At 34.5% G+C, this 19,709-nt stretch overlaps 1 long non-coding RNA gene across 1 annotated transcript; it reads left to right on the plus strand.

The window, feature by feature from the left end:
* The first annotated feature begins 234 nt into the window (after nt 1–234).
* On the plus strand, nt 235–1,983 carry LOC127719969 (uncharacterized). The gene is made up of 2 exons (XR_007990571.1): nt 235–767; nt 1,351–1,983. It is a non-coding gene; the product is annotated as an uncharacterized LOC127719969 (long non-coding RNA).
* The last annotated feature ends 17,726 nt before the right edge of the window (nt 1,984–19,709 follow it).

The raw sequence follows: 19,709 nt of genomic DNA on the forward strand, positions 1-19,709 counted from the left end.
CTTTCTAGTTGCCGTGTTAATCTTTCTTTCCGCGATATCCAACTTATCTACGTGGGGGGTCATTAGGCTCCAAGTAGATCCGGAAATTGTTGATTCTCTACTCTTCTTATTGTGATATAAAATGTTATTTGTTTCATTTCATTTACATTGGGAAATAGAGAAACGATCATTGTGTTTTGTTAGTTTTAAAAACTTTTGATATATTTTTATTTTGCATTATAAGCAGTCAACCGATTGACAAACTAGAATTATTTGAATTCCGTGTGGAAAGAGGTCGGGTTAATTTTGAGTGTTATCTGCAATCTAGATGTTTATAAATCATTTCAGTCGTTGATATAATAATTAAAGGTCGACTGAACATGAATTATATTATACAATTTAAGGCGCATTTCTGTTTATGCACGTGAACCCATCTAACGTTATTGATTGTTATTTCGCAGTTATATAAAGTAGCAAATTATCGTTCCTGAATATGTGGCGCCGTGGTAGCCGATCCTGTTCTTAAACTTCCGGTTTCTGCACTGTGCAACTATACAGTTGCATTTTTAATTAACGATGCCAAGTACTTGTTGTTGTGTACCTGGATGTCATTTAAGAGGAGGACATGCATTTCCAAATGACTTAAAAAGTAGGTAAAGTTGGATCAACGCCATGGCCCATACGCAGATTGGACGAGAACACGACGAAATCGTGGAGTCCATCTCAATCAGCTGTTGTTTGCAAGGCACATTTTACTGAAAAAGACTACGTGCAGGAAACTATTCATGGTAAAACTCTATTTTCTTTTTAAAATATATAGTTATATATGTAATCGCCATGCGAATAAACCAAAGTCTGTTTACAACCGCAATTATCGTTTTAGAATAAAAGGGGGTGGTTAATTCAAGACGTCATAATTTTTTGGATTACGATTCAATGTGATCTGTTTGAGATTTTTTGGTGCTTGCTACAATTATAATGATTTCTTACAAGAGGTATATCATACTGAGAATTATTTTAGCAGTAATTATGCTAATGTAATAATGACAGGAATGCATAAGCTATGCCTCATAGACTTTCTTGAAAAATATCAATGACAATGTTACACAGGAACAAAACAATGACATGCTCTCATCTATATTATAGTTATTTAGGTACAAACAATGTACGTTTGTTGCATAAGTCTCTCATTGTTTGTCCTTTGGATTTACATAACATACATTTTGATGTACATTGAATCAGGCTAACATAGTTTTATCCAGATTGTAATGAATAAATCTAGTTAATATATTGCCAGGTAGTACAAAGTATGCATTGCTAATGGAAGTTCATTTAATTATCAAAAAACTAATGTTTTATAACTTTTTTTAGGGCACAAACCCACCATACAGAGACTTAATTCTACTGCCATTCCCAGCCTATTTTCCTGGACCAAGCAAGAGACTGAATCGTCCGCAAAAAGAAAAATCAAATTAAAGTTTCCTACAACTTGGATTATTATTGACAGCACAGAATATCCCGTGATAAAACCTAAAGCTCCTAGAGCTCAGGCAACCTTTTCATCATATAAAAACAGAAACACTGAAAATACTTGTATGTTCGACACCTGGTGGTTTAGTCATCTATGTCTCTAATGCATATGTTGGTTGTACCAGTGACTGTGAAATAGTTGAAAGATGTAGAATAGTTCAATTATGTGATCCAGGTGACAGTGTGATGGCAGACAAAGGTTTAAATGTGCAAGATTTGTTTGCTCACTTTTTTCAAAAAAAGAAACAGAATTAGTTCCAAAACTCATATACGGGATCCAATTAACACGTGCACATAGAGCTAATTATTGGACTTGGCAAAACATACAAAATTCTAATAAATCCTATGAATGGAACTGAAACAAAACTTTCATCTGCAATAACATTTAGTTGTTTTATGTTGTGTAATTTTAGAACTTGTATTGTGCCAACATGACATGGCCAAAGGATGCATAAATAAAAGTGACGCAATGAAGTTTGTTCTGATATATACATGTATATATTTACAATTACATGCACATGTAAATTGTAATGCATATAAAAATAAGGAGATGTGGTATGATATTCAGTGAGTTTATCGAACCAAAGTGCATAAGAAATGGGTTAAGCAGTTACAGGTGTTACTGTCACCGTACAATCTCCAACAATGAGAAAAACTTGTACAGTGTAAAAAATTTCAGAGATCTTACAACTAAGTTTTGTTGTCTCACCTTGACTTTGGTGAATTGTTTATATCTGTTGATGTAAATATAAAAAAGAAGATGTGGTATGATTGCCAATGAGACAACTCTCCACAAGAGACCAAATGACACAGAAATTAATAGCTATAGGTCACAGTACGGCCTTCAACAATGAGCAAAGCACATACCGCACAGTGAGCTATAAAAGGCCCCGAAATGACAATGTAAAACAATTCAAACAAGAAAACTAACGGCCTAATTTATGTACAAAAAATGAACGAATAACAAATATGCAACACATAAACAAACCACAACCACTGAATTACAGGCTCCTGACTTGAGACAGGCACATACATGTACATACAGAATGTGGCGGGGTTAAACATGTTAGCGGGATCCCAACCCACCCCCTAACCTGGAACAGTGGTGTAACAGTACAATATAAGAATGAACTATAATAATCAGTTGAAAGAGGCTTAACTCATCAGATGGATAAATACAAATACAAGTGGACGTGGCCGGGTAGTTGTACATCCAAACAACAAAAAGACACTAAGTACAGATCTGAGAGTACTCGCATTTACTGACAGCTAGTTCAAAGCCACTAACAACTGATAAAAAAATCTTGCATCGAAGACTAAATTATCAATCTGTAAGCTCCCTTTAGAATTTTATAAATTTTAGATTTTACATTTCTGAGTTATGGGGTTTTATTCATTAAAAGAGGGGGAATTTTCCAGTTTTTGGACAACAACTCAAAAATGCTTTAAGCAGTTCGCATGAAACTTTGGTGAATTATTTATAGCTATTGATGTAATCTCCCTATTGATTCATAAATTTCAAATATGACATTGAGAAGAAATTGAACTTTATTTGTTTATAGTCTGGCAACAGATTTATTAAGTATTGCGCAACAGCACAGTGTATTGCACAACAGTAAGAAATCTTTAATTGAATATAAATTCAATTCATATAACCGATTTCAAGTTCTTTGACTACATTTATTCAGAAACTATAATATGTCAAATATTTAATTACAATCCAAATTCAGACCTGTATCAAGCTTGAATATTGTGTCCATTTTTGCCCCAACTGTTCAGGGTTGGACCTCTGCGGGTGTATCCAGCTGCGCTCAGCGAATCAGTTTATTTCTTAATTATGAACTCCTTTTTGTCAAGCCTGCGACTTTTGTCGCAGAAAGCTCGACATAGGGATAGTGATCCGTTGGCGGCGTTAGCTAACTTCTTAAAAGCTTTATATTTTAGAAGGTGGAAGGTCTGGATGCTTCATACTTTGTATATGGATGCCTCATGTTACGAAATTTCCGTCAGTCACATGTCCAATGTCCTTGACCTCATTTTCATGGTTCAGTGACTACTTGAAAAAAAAGTTAAGATTTTTTGTAATGTTAAATTCTCTCTTATTATAAGTAATAGGATAACTATATTTGGTATGTGCGTACCTTGCAAGGTCCTCATGCCCGTCAGACAGTTTTCACTTGACCTCCACCTCATTTCATGGATCAGTGAACAAGGTTAAGTATTGGTGGTCAAGTCCATATCTCAGATACTATAAGCAATAGGTCTAGTATATTCAGTGTATGGAAGGACTGTAAGGTGTACATGTCCAACTGGCAGGTGTCATCTGACCTTGACCTCATTTTCATGGTTCAGTGGTTATAGTTAAGTTTTTGAGTTTTGGTCTTTTTTCTAATACTATATGCAATAGTTCAACTATATTTGGTGTATGGAAATATTTTATGATCTATTTGTCAGTCACACAGGTTTTTTTTTACCTTGACCTCATTTTCAAGGTTCATTGCTCAGTTTTAAGTTTTTGTGTTTTGGTCTGTTTTTCTTAAACTATTAGCAATAGGTCAACTATATGTGTTGTATGGAAGAATTGTTAGCTGTACATGCCTGCCTAGCATGGTTCATCTGACCTTGACCTCATTTTCTTAGTTCATTGGTCAATGTTTAGTTTACTTGGTTAATGTTAAGTTTATGTGACAGTTGTAATAAAGCTTTATATTTAGGACTATCAACATAATATCAATGATTAGTAAAGAAGGCGAGACATTTCAGCGTGTGCACTCTTGTTTCATTCATAAATTACTTTATACTTGGAAATATAATTTTGCTTGGAGTTATAGTTTCTAAAAAAAGTATTGTCATTGAAAGAGTTGACATGTTGCAATGTACATTTATTCTACATAGTTCTATGGTACCAAATCAAAAGTTTATATAAAAGAAAGAAGTCAAAGGTTTCCCATCATAGTTTAGTTACATACATTTATTTGTACCTGAGGTCGTTGAATATAGATCATTATATAAATAAGGAGATGTGTTATGATTGCCAATGAAACAACTATCATCCATACATTGTACTTACCAGTAACAAACCACATTTGCAAAGTTGAATAAAATACAGTTGATAACATTTATTTATTACTAAAAAGAAAATGCCAAACTATTTTAAACATTATTTGACTATTAACATAGATAAAAAAGGTACAAACTGGACATAATGCACTAGTTCATAAACAAGTGAGAACAATCGCCTTCATATAGTGCTCAGAATATGACATTCATAAAACTTGTTCAATATCATTAGAGAACTCTAAATCTTAAATACTGAAAGCCACCTCTGATAAGTACAATGTACTATGCAAGATAATGATATAACTGGACTAAAAATACACACAACCTGTAATTAACTGCCTTTACAGCGCTTTCGCGCTTTGATTAAAATTCTTCCAACGCTTATGTTAATCAATATTTTCCAAATTAAGTTACAAGGGAGTGGAGGTCCAGGAAAAGTTTATGTGAATTTAGTTTTTTATCCTACATTGAACTTTTGATGTTGTCCGCGGGCTTACCAGGAATGCGTCAACTTACCCAAAAATGTTTGTAAAATTAAGTCAATCCGGTTTTCTCTTGCATGTGAAGCTGAAAAAGGAAATACTTTGATTATTTTTTATATTTAACTCACGGTGATAACTTCATAATCACGCTTTATAAATTGGAATATCTAATGCAAAAATAACATAGCGTAAACAAATCCGTTTTCTAGTCATGCTAATGAATACGTAACTCAATAGAATAACTAAACTAAACCGCCTCAGTGATTTCGTTGTAGCGTGCGCGCCACGAGTGCAGGAGATCGTGGGTTCGATCCCCAGTCCATTCAAAAGAGTTTTTAAAAAATTGGTATTTGCTGTTTCTCCGCTAAGTACGCGGCATTTAGGAGTAAGACGTGTCGGCCCGGAGACAAAATAATGTGTCAGGGTAGATTGACATGTTTTCTTGCTGAGTGTTACTTTATGAACTAGCACGTTAAAAATCCGGCTCAGCGTGTCGGTCTAGTTCAAAGCAGGTTTAATATCAACATGTTCTCGTCCTGAATATGCATTTAATTTCCCACTGGACGTTAAACAAACAACAAATCCACCATCAATAACTTTACTTTAAACTGATATGTACTTATTCAGAAAAAATGAAAACAACACGCTACTAAGCCAAAGTTACAAATAGCAATACCTCGAAGTGGAACTAATTTCTTGCCATATCTGAGGGTCTGGATGGGGGTCTTTCATTTCTTTATTCTTTTTTTTTTAGACCGTTTTTCTCTATTCTTGATTTATTTTCACATTATTCTCTATTCTTTATATATATTTCAGCACCCATTATTCTCTATTATGTTTTTTGGCCTGATTTTCTTTATTTCTTAGCCAGTTATTTGTGTAGTTTTTGAAAATCTTTTAAAAAAATGTGTTTTTATATGAAATATAAAAGGGAATTTCCAAATGGTTCAACACTTCTGACCTAAGACTATAGGGGAATATCCGAGTGGTAAAACACTTCTTACCTAAGACTATGGGGGAATATCCGAATGGTAAAACACTTCTGACCTAAGACTATAGAGATATATCCGAGTGGTGAAACACTTCTGACCTAGACTATAAGGGAATATACGAGCGGTGAAACACTTCTGACCTAGACTATAGGGGAATATCCAAGAGGTGAACACTTCTGACCTAAGATTATAGGGGAATATCCGAGTGATGAAACACTTCTGACCTAGACTATAGGGGAATATCCAAGTGGTGAACACTTCTGATCTAAGACTACAGAGGAATATCCGAGTGGTTAAACACTTTTGGTCTAAGACTATAGAGGAATATCCGAGTGGTGAACACTTCTGACCTAAAACTATAGAGGAATATCTGAGTGGTGAAACACTTCTGACCTAAGATTGTGGGGGAATATCCGAGTGGTTAACACTTCTGACCTTAGCCTATAGGGTAATATCCGAGTGGTAAAATACTTCTTACCTAAGACTATAGGGGAATATGAAAGTGTTAAAACACTTCTGACCTAGACTATAGGGGAATATATCCGAGTGGTGAAACACTTGTGACTAAGACTATAGGGGAATTTCCGAGTGGTGAAAAACTGTTGACCTAAGACTATAGGGGAATATCTGAGTGATAAAACACTTCTGACCTAAGACTATAGAGGAATATCCGAGTGGTAAAACACTTCTGACCTAGACTATAGGGGAATATCTGAGTGGTGAAACACTTCTGACCTAAGATAATAGGGGAATATCCGAGTGGCGAAACACTTCTGATCTAAGATTATAGGGGAGTATCCGAATGGTGAGACACTTCTGACCTTAGACTATAGGGGAATATCCGAGTGGTGAAACACTTTTGATCTAGGATTATAGGGGAATATCAGATGGTAAAAAACCACTTATGACCTAAGACTATAGAGGAATATCTGAGTGATGAAACACTTCTGACCTAGACTATAGGGAATACCCGAGTGGTGAAACACTTTTGAACTAGACTATAGGGGAATATCCGAGTGGTGAAACACTTCTGACCTAAGATAATAGGGGAATATCCGAGTGGTGAAACACTTCTGACCTAAGATTATAGAGGAATATGTGAGCTTTAAACTTGGCGTGTTTGTTTGGTGTGTGTGATTGCTGTGTTGAACTACTTGCGACTGTGCAGATGTAATGTGAGCGACCAATTGTTGTCTGACTGATATAATGAATGAGAACTACTGACTGGTTGATGACTGTGACTTATAATAACCTCTGACTGGTTAACTGGGAAAATACAGACAATTTGAAATACAATACTTTATTCTTTGATGGTCGCTATGCAAGTGACAACAAACGCCACAAAAATACCAAAGTCATGGGACTTTGTTTCCAGGTGAGGCACAAGAAAGTTCATTTCTTAATCTAACAAAGAATTAACTGATTGAAACCCCTTGACGGTCCTCATGCCTTATTACATAATAAATATCTGTCGCTTCGGTTTTAGGCCAAATAAGCGCTAATTGAAAAGACTAGAGGATTAATTATTCTCTACATAAGAAATCTTTATACTATGTAAAGCTGTTACTCAATCTATTATTTATCAAAAGTCTTATTTCCGTCTTTGTAAAAATATATTTGACACTTAATTGTAACTTATAACACAAAAAGAATTGTAAACGAAAATCGTTACATGTTAATAAAATGGCTACATTTATTCCTTTATCCATTTTTTTTTCATTAAACAATTGAATTTATTCATTTCATATAAAATTTAAACGTAAATTTTATAAATAATTTAATAAGACGTTATGTCCACTTTTGCCCTGTCACAAATAGCTGAGTGATGAAACACTTCTTACCTTAGACTATAGAGGAATATCCGAGTGGTAAAACACTTCTTTCTGACTTAAGACTGTGGGGGAATATCCGAATGGTAAACACTTCTGACCTTAGACTATAGGGTAATATCCGAGTGGTAAAACACTTCTTACCTGAGACTATACGGGAATATCCGAGTTGTGAAACACTTCTGACCTAGACTATAAGTGGAATATACGAGTGGTGAAACATTTCTGACCTAAGACTATAGAGAAATATCCGAATGGTGAGAAGACTTTAGGGGAATATCCGAGTGGTGAAACACTTCTGACCTAAGACTTAGGCCAAAAAAAAATATATGTCTGTTTAAGGTTACATACTTTAAACAATAGGGTAGGTAGGTCGGTATTTCCATTTTATTTTATTTTTTCATTTTATTTTTTGTGACATGATTTTGAGTCATGCCGTTTCGACTTGTCGTGGTCCGAGTTGATCATGGGCCGAGTTTTCCCGTATTTTTGATGATTGGATTATTTCCCTTGGAAAAAAATGGCGGCAAAGTGTTTATTTCATCACACGAGTTGCGAATTTCCTTAAAACAGCTGTCATATTCACGATTGTGAACATTGGGATGTATCAGGCAATTGATTTATATCATTTGCAACACTAACTTCGCTTTTGACACGAGTTCAGTTTATTTTTCACTTTACGACGCAAATAAAATGACTTAGGGTCGGCGCTGAAAAGTAGGGTCGGTCGGGTAACCGTAAACAGACATATTTTTTTTTTTGGGCTTATGGGGGAATATCCGAGCGGTGAAACACTCCTGACCTAACACTAGAGGGGAATATCCGAATGGTGAAACACTTCTGACCTAAGACTGTAAGGGGAAAATCCGAGTTGTGAAACACTTCTGACCTAGACTATAAGGGTAATATCCGATTGGTGAACTCTTCTAATCTAAGACTGTAATTATGTCTCCCTGCTATTGTTGATGATAGAGCTTGACCACAACAGCCGTTTCCATATTTAACAAAAGTGGATTATTTTATTTTATTTTAAAATTAATTGATTAAAACTGGGTTTTTTTAATCTTAAGATTTTACAGTTATAATATTCCAGTCATGTTGATAAGGCACCAACCATTAATCTTTTTTTAGGGGTGACTCGGTGGGGTGGGGTGGGGAAGATAGGAGCGGCATGGGTTTTTCCCTTGGAGTAAGAACAGTTTTTATGACTTTAATTTGAGAAAAAAACTTTTGTTTTCAATGAAATAGAGGTACAAGAATGTTGTCTTTCAACTAAGTTTATTTTCATAATTTACAATAAAAAAAAAAAATTCTTTTTTCATTTCCTTCTGAAACAATTTTTTTAAAAACATTCCTTTTAATTTATGATACCTGTATTGATATATAAAATTTATATGAGAAGCTATAATCGAATAGATTACATTATATCAACTGTTTTCTTATTTCTATATATATTTGAAAGAATATGCATGAAAATAGTATCTTAGTATTCCTGTCTTTAGACTTTCTACTTTAAAACCTTGAATTTAAAGAAACGTACTGTATTGATTTGAAAATATAATATAAATAAAAAGAGAAAAAAAAACAATCATTTATTATCTGTTTTGAAAGGCATGTTTCTGGAAAGTTTTAAACATATTTTTTCCCGCAAAGTTGTTTTCAAACTCGAAAATGCCTGGATATCAACAGTTTTGAATTAAACAAATACAATATGAATTTCGCGTAAGTGACAGCGCCACCAATTACGTTACAAGTGAAAAAAAAAAATAGATATTAAAATATTTATTTCATATAGCTAAGTCACAGAGGAGAATCCGAAATGTAAATTTTCTCTCAAAATGATATTGAAGATAAATCTCATTTTTTATTATAAAATGTCCACTATATTACAAGTTGCTTGAACAAGTAGGTGACCACAAGATATGACCACATATCAGACTACACGAATGAATTTTATTTTTACAGGACATTTGGTCTGGTAAACAACCTAGCTTTACCAGACCGAATGAAAGTTTACCTGACCAATTTTTTTTTACATCTAATTGTATATTATCCGACAAAATACAAAAAAAACTTATGATTTGTTGTGCCCTACTCCTCTCCAAAAATGCACAAAAACGAAATCATGTGACAAGAGTGTAAAAGTGATGAAAGTTGTGCACAATTTCTTGAATGCATTTCAGTGATAAAGAAAAGTAATATCACATTTTATTGCATTTTGACCTGAAAATTATTTGTGAACTAAAATTATTTAGAGTTTCTGTATAAAATATTTCCTGTTTCTTCTTTCCTTTTCATATATCTTTTGGTTTTCATTCTAGTGTTTATATTTCATAGCTGTAACTATTGTTGTGACCTGCTTGTATTTTTTTTTTAATAATTATTTTATTTATTGTATTTGATCGGCAAACCCGGAATTAGCCTTATCCGTTCCCGGAATCTGATCCGGTATTGTCTACATTTCCGGTTGATGGCAGCCATTGTTTTTTTCGTCAGTCAGATGTGTTTTTACTCGGATTTACACATTACTTGTTGGCGAATTTCGACATAAAGCTAGCGGTTGAACAAAATAAACATCACTGTCATGAATAATAAAGATGAAAATTAATTTTGAGATCGTTTGGGAATTTTGCTAGAATGCTTGAAAAATCCATGAAAAAAACAACACCGGACATTCGGCCAGGAATTCAACAAAATTTTACCAGACCGATCCATTATTCACCGGATTTGTCCGACGAATTTCGTGTATGCCACATTCCATGCTTTCGAGGTGTATGAGGGTCTGGATGGGGTCCTTCTTTTCTGTATTCTTTAAATTTTTATGCCATTATTCTCTATTCTTTATACTTTTTGCCCATTATTCTCCATTCTTTATAATTTTTTTCCACTTTTCTCTATTCTTTATACTTTTTCCACTATTCTCTATTCATTATAATTTTTTTCCACTATTCTCTATTCTTTATACTTTTTTTCCACTATTCTCTATTCTGTAAACCCCCATCCACTTTCAATTTCTCGTGTATGCACTATGTTAGACAATATATATATATGCTTATATAATCAAATTTTGTATGGATAATGACTGCTGAAAGTAAAGCTGTACTTAAAATTTTAAGTTTTTTTCTCATGCAGTCAGTTTTAAGTTAATAAAACCCTTTTGGAAATGAACGAATTATGCGGCGAATATGGGTCTCTCACTCTATAATATACCTTTACATACCATAACCTATAGTCTTTTAGGTAAAAGTATATGGGTATATTCAGAGAATAATGCATGTGGAACAGAGGGCGATAGATACATTTGCACAAATTTACCATACCTTTATTGAAAAAAAACCATGTAGAGTGAGAGACCCATATTCGCCGCATAATTCGTTCATTTCCACTTACATCCGACCTACATTCGAATATTTGGAACTTTTTTAAAGTTTTTATGAAGGTTTCAGAAATTTAACTATATGAAAAAAATGTTTGATAAAGAAATTATCTTCAAAACATTGGTTAATTGTTCTAAAAACGAACGCAAACTCAAGAAGAAATCAAGTTGTTCGTGTACCATGGGGGACACATTTTCGCCGCAATGTATGATATGACCATCCTCATTATCCTGGTATATTATAAAAACGAATGTTTGCAATTACATAAATAAGCCTGAGAGATCATTCCTATACGATTTTTCTCACAAATATTTACTTTGAGACTGCGCATGATTGCCATATAAATCTTACATAATTGCCAAAATCATTTAAAAACACCTGCGTATTTCGCAATATGTGCGAATAATCTTGGAAATGGGGTAAAGAGGGAAATCTTGGAAATGGGGTAAAGAGGGACAGTTGTAACATTATAAACAGCCTTTACCATCGATTTAGGCAAGTTTTGGGTAAAGGCACACAAATTTTACAGAAAAAATAGCAAAAAGGCGAATATGCGCCACTCACTCTATATTGCAAATTAAAAAAGAAAATGATAGAGGACACTGACTAACTATTAGACTATAGAATTATGATTCTTTTTGTTTTGCACATCACGTTCAGAATTTCGACCCCCAGCCTACCCCACCCCCGGGCCCAACATGTTTAGTCTACTCCAAACCCCACTGATAAACCACGCAAGTCAGTCTGACATCGGTCCGTCTCCCCCAGCTCTCAACACCGAATGTTAACGTTCAAAAACGCATTGATGATCGTGATGTTACAAGCGTCCAGTCGGATAGAGTATTTTTTGGCAAATACCACGGCAGAGAGGGTAAAAAAGGCATATCCTTTTTGCATATACCCCGGCGGCGTTAAGAAATGAACGATATTCATTTGATAACAGTAAATTGGTGAAAAATACACTGGCTATCAACCAATCAAAACCCAGGATTCTTACATAAGGTGTAATTAATATACACATTTCATCTAAACCGACGAACTAAAACGAAAAAGATTCTAAAACTTGGGGAAACAATTTGCCATTTTTTTTTACATACGACTTTTGGAATCACAACGACGATATTTCAACTTAATAGTCTACATAGACAGGAGACTAGAAAGTATCAACAACAGCGATCTATATACGAGGGTATTGATGGGGGTCCATAAATATTCTTTAATTATTATGAACTTTTTTTCCTTTATCTTTAAAAAATATTGCTTATTCTGTAAAATTTTCGTGAAATAATTTTACTATTACATTTTTCTGTAATTAGATGATTTATCGTTCATTTCTGTAATCAGTATTGTATTATCGATTTTTTTTCCCACAGTTACTCTTTATACTTTTGCACCCCATTTTTCTGTATTGTTAATTTTTTGCTCATTTTTTCTCTATTCTTTATTTTTGTTTGGTCATTATTCTCTATTCTGTATATCCCATCCAGACCCTCATATGAAGCAAATATTAAAACGAGGGATAAGATACCAGGGGGAAATAAAAACCACAAGTCATATAAAAACAGGAACAAAATGAAAACGACGGAAATACAGCATTCGGTGAAATATTTATTGAATTTTATGAATAATCAATTGTTCGCTTATTGTCAAATTAGGGGGAGGGGGTAACTCCTCTAACCCATTCCTTATCCTTATTATCCTAACACTAGTTGAACTTCTAAGCCGTACGTAAATTTATTTTAACATTTGTTGGTGTTTTTTGTCATTATCTTAAGGAAAACTTTAAACAGCAAAAATGGTCAACAAGAAAAGATCCACAAAAAGTCAAACATGACCGAAATGATTAATCGACTATCTATAGGAATTATTGCCCTTAAGGACAAATTTTCCTAAATTTTTTGCGTTTTTTTTTTTAATTCTATCTTGAAAGTTAAAATAAGTAGAGAGACACTTTTAGCTGAAGCAAAGGTCTCCAAAAAAGTCAACATGACTGAAATCGTTAGTCAACTCCTCATAGAAGAGAGACGGAAGATATCAAAAGGATATTCAAGCTCATAAGTCGAAGACCAGCTGACAACTCCATGGAGAATAAACGAAAAACGACGACAAGACAAACAGCATTGTACAAAACAAAACATAGAAAAATAAATACTGAGCCATCGGCCTTAATTGACGATTTTTCTCAATTACTCAAAACAAATTAAATAACAAATATAGCCTGCAGCATATTTGTCTCTGCAGAAAATAAACGGATAAAACTTCATTTTTTTTTTGTTTGCGAATTTTACAACTGTTTTTTGTACAATACTTGATAATTAAGGAATTACCGGGCATTTTTTCATATAGATGCGGAGTACTTTGGCCCAACGGGGAAATATGAAGAAAAACCATTGAAATCAATAAATTAATCGATTTGAACCAAATGTCACGGATCGGTTTCTTGTGAGTAAAAAAGTACCAGTTTTGTAAGATAGTCATCCATAGAATTTTAAACATCGTAACTTCGATCGATTAAGTACCCGGAGACCACCGCATTCACCCGAGGTTTGCCGATTGACAAATATGTTTTGCTGTAGGAGTAATATTGGATATACCAAGTGTATCAGTATATAATTATATCGCAAGAATGAAGAGTCCAGAAAGGTTCTTCCTCGTAGTGTCAAAGATTTTTTAAAAATATTGTTCAGTAATTAGACCAAGTACAGTTTGGAAAGTTAAAAAAAAACATTAAAAGAACTCATTTTAGCGGAACGTTAAGTGTAGGAAGAGGCTAGGAAAATACCGCAATATTTCTTTTATTTTTCAAATTCCAATCCCTCCCCAAAAAACAACAAAAAACGTGAATTATGATGATGCTCCTGTAACCTGTACACCAATGGATGATGCGCTTATTAAATTTACCTGTACACTTATGAATGATGTTCCTATTACGTGTACACCAATGGATGATGCTCTTGTTACCTAAACACCAAGGAATGATGGTCCTGTCACATGTACACCGAGGGATGATGCTCCTGTTACCTGAACACCAATGGATGATGCTCCTGTTACTTGTTCACCAATGGATGATGCTCCTGTTACCTGAAACCAATGAATGATGCTCCTGTCACATGTACACCAAAGGATGATGATCATGTTACATGTACACCAATGGATGATGCTCCTGTTACTTGTACACCAAGGAATGATGCTGCTATTTCCTGTTCACAAATGAATGATGCTCCTGTATCCTGTACACCAATGAATAATGCTCCTGTCACCTGTACACCAAGCCATAATGATCGTGTTACCTGTTCACCAATGGATGATGCTACTGTCACCTGTACACCAATGGATGATTCTCCTATTAACTGTACATCATTGGATAGAGCTCCTGTAATCTGAACACCAAGGAATAGTGCCCCTATTACCTGTTCACCAATGAATGATGCTCCTGATATCTATACACCAAGGAATGATGCTCTTGTCACCTGTACAACAAGGGATGATGCTGGTGTTACCTGTTCACTAATAGATGATGCTCTTGTTACCTGTACACCAATGGATGACGCTCTTTTAACCTGTGCACCAAGGGATGATGCTCCTATTACCTGAAGACCAATGAATGATGCTCCTGTTATCTGTACACCAAGTAATGATGCTCCTGTTACCTGTACACCAATGGATGATGCTCCTGTTACCTGTACACCAATACTTGATGCTCCTGTTACCTGTACACTAATGGATGATGCTCTTGTTACCTGAACACCAAGGAATGATGCTCTTGTTACCTGTACACTAATAAATAATGCTCTTATTACCTGTACACCAATGGATGATGCTCCTGTTACCCGTACACCAATTGATGATGCTTCTGTTACCTGTACACCAATGGATGATGCTTCTGTTACATGTACACCAAGGAATGATGCTCCTGTCAACTGTACAGCAATGGATAATGTTCCTGTTACCTGACCACCAATGGATGATGCTCCTGTTACCTGTGTATCAATGGATGATGCCCCTGTCACCTGTACATTGTAAAAAGTCACAGACGGTAAACAAGTCACATCAATCATTATTCGGTCACTTGTATTGCAAATTAATATCTGTATTGTCTTTAAACTAAATATTTTCGTGACAAATAGATATAACGGTATGGGTTTTTCTCATTGTTGAAGGCCGTACGGTTACCGATAATAGCTTACATCTACTTCATTTGAACTTTGTTGGATAGTTGTATCATTGGCAATCATACCACATCTCCTTATTTTAATATTACAAAAAAAAAAATAAAAAAAAAACAGTTAATGCATACAGTAAAATAAATAAATGAAATACCAGATCAAGTAAATGTATTCTGAAGTTGTTTTCTTTATATAGGAACCTAGTTTATTTACTTGAGATGGTGTTGAAAAGTATATACGTGGTTATGAAAATAAGAAGATGTGGTATAGTTGCCAATGAGACAACGCTCCACCAACTGAGATCAAATGACATAGAGGTTTACAACTATAGGTCACCGTACGGCCTTCAACAATGAGCAAAACCCATACCACATAGTCAGCTATAAGCGGCCCCGAAATGACAAATAGAAAACAATTCAAACGAGAAAACTAACGTAGTTTATATTATTTCATTTTATGATATATCAATAAATTCTGGTTATAGTTTTTCTTCAATAACGAGTCGCTTTGATATGAATGACATGATAATACCTTATTTGATTTCAATCTCGTCTTTATTGACCAGGTAAAGCTGTTACTGAAGTCAGGTATACTTATATATAACTTATAATTGTCGGTTTGATATATTTATGCTGTATAGTGCAGACAATTTCAGAAAATTGATTTTATGATATATAACCTATTCTTATTGAAATCAAAGGATTCATGGAGAAAACTACGGATCCCTGTTGGTCTCATACAAATAAAAAGTTGTGGTTTTTAAAGTCCAGCGCTAGAAGTGATGTTAAGTCTAGCGCAGGTGATTTAAAGTCTAACGTTGAAGATGCAACGTATACAGCGGTAAGGATATAAAGTACAGCGCTGAAGATGAAAAGTCCGGAGGTCGACTATATCTACAGAACTGTACTTTACATCTTTAACGCTTTACATCTCCAGCGTTGGGTTATACATCTTCAGCGATGGACTTTTCCTCTTCAGTGCTGGATTTTACATCTACAACACTAGACCTTACATCTTCAGTGCTGGACTTTGCATCTCCAGCGATGGACTTTAAATTTTCAGCGATGGACTTCATATCTACAGCGCTGGACTTTATATCTGTAGCACGTTACCTGTTATTTACATATCTTTTTTATAGTCTTACAGCGCTAGAATTTACATTGGCTGCGCTGGAGTTTACATCTTAAGCGCTATAATTTATATCTTCAGCGCTTTACATCTACAGCGATGGACTACCTGATGTTCAGTGGTTGTCGTTTGTTGATGTGGTTCATTAGTTTTTCTCGTTCCTCGTTTTTTTATAGATTAGACCTTTGGTTTTACTGTTTGAATGGTTTTAGACTAGTAATGGTTAAACTTTACTTTTGCAGATTGTGGCTTGTATGGAGAGTTGTCTCATTGGCACTCATACCACATCTTCTTATATATATTTACATCTTTAGCGCTTTGCATCTCCAGCACTGGACTTCACATCTTTAGGGTTATATTTTATATCTTCAGTGCTTTACAACTGCAGCGCTGGACTTAACATATCTAGCACTGGACCTTATATCTTCAGTGCTGGACTTAACATATCCCGTTCTAGACTTTATATTTTCAGCGCTCGACTTTATGTCTACAGGGCTCGACTTCATATCTACAAAGCTTCTCTTTATATCTACAGGTAGATATTTAATATATTTACAGCGCTAGGCTTTACATTAGCTGCGTCGAAGAGTATATCTTCAGCGCTGGACTTTATATCTACAACGCTGCATGCATTGACTTTATATCTTTAGCGCTGGACTTTACATCTTCTGCACTAGAATTTAAAAACCACAACTCTTTATTATTTTGTATGAGACTATAGGGATTCCGTAGAACATAGTTTTATAATGTTAGAAAAGTTGCTTGGAATCAGGTACTCTTGGAGGATAGTTGATTCTGCTTTACTTAAGTAGATAGCGTCGTTCTGACCATAACAATTATAAATCTGATTATACATTTTTAATGGCGTCCAAAAATCATTCGATGAAATGACTTGATTTTTTCAGGCTCGGGTCCATTTGGAGTAAACTTGATTTTACTGTTGCAAATATCCGTTTACCTAGCGTAGTTAAACTCAATTTGCGACAGTAAGATCTACGTTTAACGAATGTCAAGCTTAAAAAACAGTTATCTCCTAAATAGCCTTTCAAGGCGTCATAATTATTTGGATAACACAACTCATGCATTTAACGATTTTTTTTTTAATGTAAACGATATTTTTTATTCTTTTATAGCAGTTTGACATATTTCATAATAGAAAAAAAAATTAAAAGCAGCCAAATTAAAACATAAAAAATACCTACAAAACTCTTCTGGTCTGTAGTAAATGAACTTTAGCTATATTCATAAGATTCCAGAGGCGGATTTAGGGCGGGGGCAAGGGCCCCTTATGGAGCTTCATATATGATAAATGAATCGACTTTTCACAAGTATCACTCTAAACCTTGGCTTGCCAGCTCCTTTCTAAAATCTGGATCCGTACCTGGATTCTCATGTGAACTGGTAAGTTTATCATAAATAAAACAAAGTGCTCCTTCTTGCACTTTTTCTGATTTTTGTGAATTTTTCAATGTACAAAAATGCCATGCCAAAGGGTAGATATTAAACGTATAATTTGAAAAGAATTTTTTTAAAGTATAACAGAGTGTACAATTTATCGTTTATCATACGAAAAAAAACTCAAGTCTTAATAGTTTCAAATTGCTGATAAAAATTACACAAACACTCATAAATATCATTAAAAAAACAAGAGACATATATAATTATTGAATTTATTGTAGTATATCTGTGATAAAACACTTACCAATAAAAACTGTATATATAAAACGCCGCTTGACGTTAGCTAATTGAAAAGCGTGAAAAAAGAGGGGCGAAAGATACCAAAGGGACATTCAAATTCATAAGTCGAAAATAAACTGATAACGCCATGGCTAAAAAAGAAAAAGACCAACAGACAAACAATAGTACACAAAATACAACATAGAAAACTAAAGACTGAGCAACACGAACCCCACCAAAACTGGGGGTGATCTCAGGTGCTCCGGAAGGGTAAGCAGATCCTGCTCCTCATGTGGCACCCGTCGTGTTGCTCATGTTAGTACAAACCCGGTAATAAGTCTAATTCGGTAGGTCACATTCAGGAAAAGGGGACGGGATTTTAGTTACGACATTAAGAACATATCCGCTATCATCTGTGAAACGGATATTCCGTAACGGTCAACCGTTAAGTTACGTGATGGCGTCCGTAAAATTTACGAAGAGATGATTTCAACTTCACCACTTGGAACTCTTGGTTTTATAGCTTCCTTGTGAGCAGCAACCATCTATCAAGAAAATCATGATAGGAAATACAAGCCCTGGAGTATCGTATCAACTGGGAAATATTTACTCCGTATGAAGACGCTGCTGGAACGCTGCTACATATAAACACTGTCCAGAAACGGGAAAACGGTGAAACTTCCTTAGGACGGGGACGTGAATACCATTATGACGTGATGTAATGTCATATGAGTAACGTTATTTTTTGAAAGATAAACATCTTGGCTTTATATCTTAGTAATTCTTCCATTATGCAAGTAACATGCTGTTATACAAGATTGAATAACAATATACTGTTAATGTTTGGTAGCACTCCACAGTTAGAATCTGAAGGTAAAATTGCACCTAAAAGTGCAGGAACATGAACATGCATTTTGAAATGGATAAAGCCACTTTTACATTGATACCCAAACATGTATACATATTTAGAATCCTTTTTTTCAGACAATTCCAAATCTGTACCAAAATAGTTAAAACAATAATGTATAAGTTCAGTATCCATGGAAACAAAAAGGGTTTGTTTTCTGATTTTTTCTTCAAAAATGGCGTTGGGACCCTCTCATTCAGGCTATAAAATATATATAAACTAGAATTTCAATGCATATCAGACATACAATACTTCAACACTGATGTATAGCCTTTTCAAAAAATAGAAAAAAAATTGGGGGTCTTTCGCCTCATTTTCTCGCAAATTAACTTTCAAAAGTTCGTGCTAAATTAACACCTTACCAAAATAGTCAACAAATGCTGATATAATTTCAGAGTCATTGCTGGAACGGACACCAGTTTGAACCCGAAATTTACACTTCTACTGAACAAAACATGGCTCAATCTCTTCTCTGGAGTCATATCTTTCCATTAAAACCACTTACATAGCTACATTATTTGTTTTTACTAATTTTCAACTACTTTTACCATGTCAATTTGTTTTATAAAAAAAATCCACAGG

The sequence above is a fragment of the Mytilus californianus genome, unplaced genomic scaffold (genome assembly GCF_021869535.1).
Source record: "Mytilus californianus isolate M0D057914Y unplaced genomic scaffold, xbMytCali1.0.p SCAF_11, whole genome shotgun sequence".
Classification (NCBI taxonomy): Eukaryota; Metazoa; Mollusca; class Bivalvia; order Mytilida; family Mytilidae; genus Mytilus; species Mytilus californianus.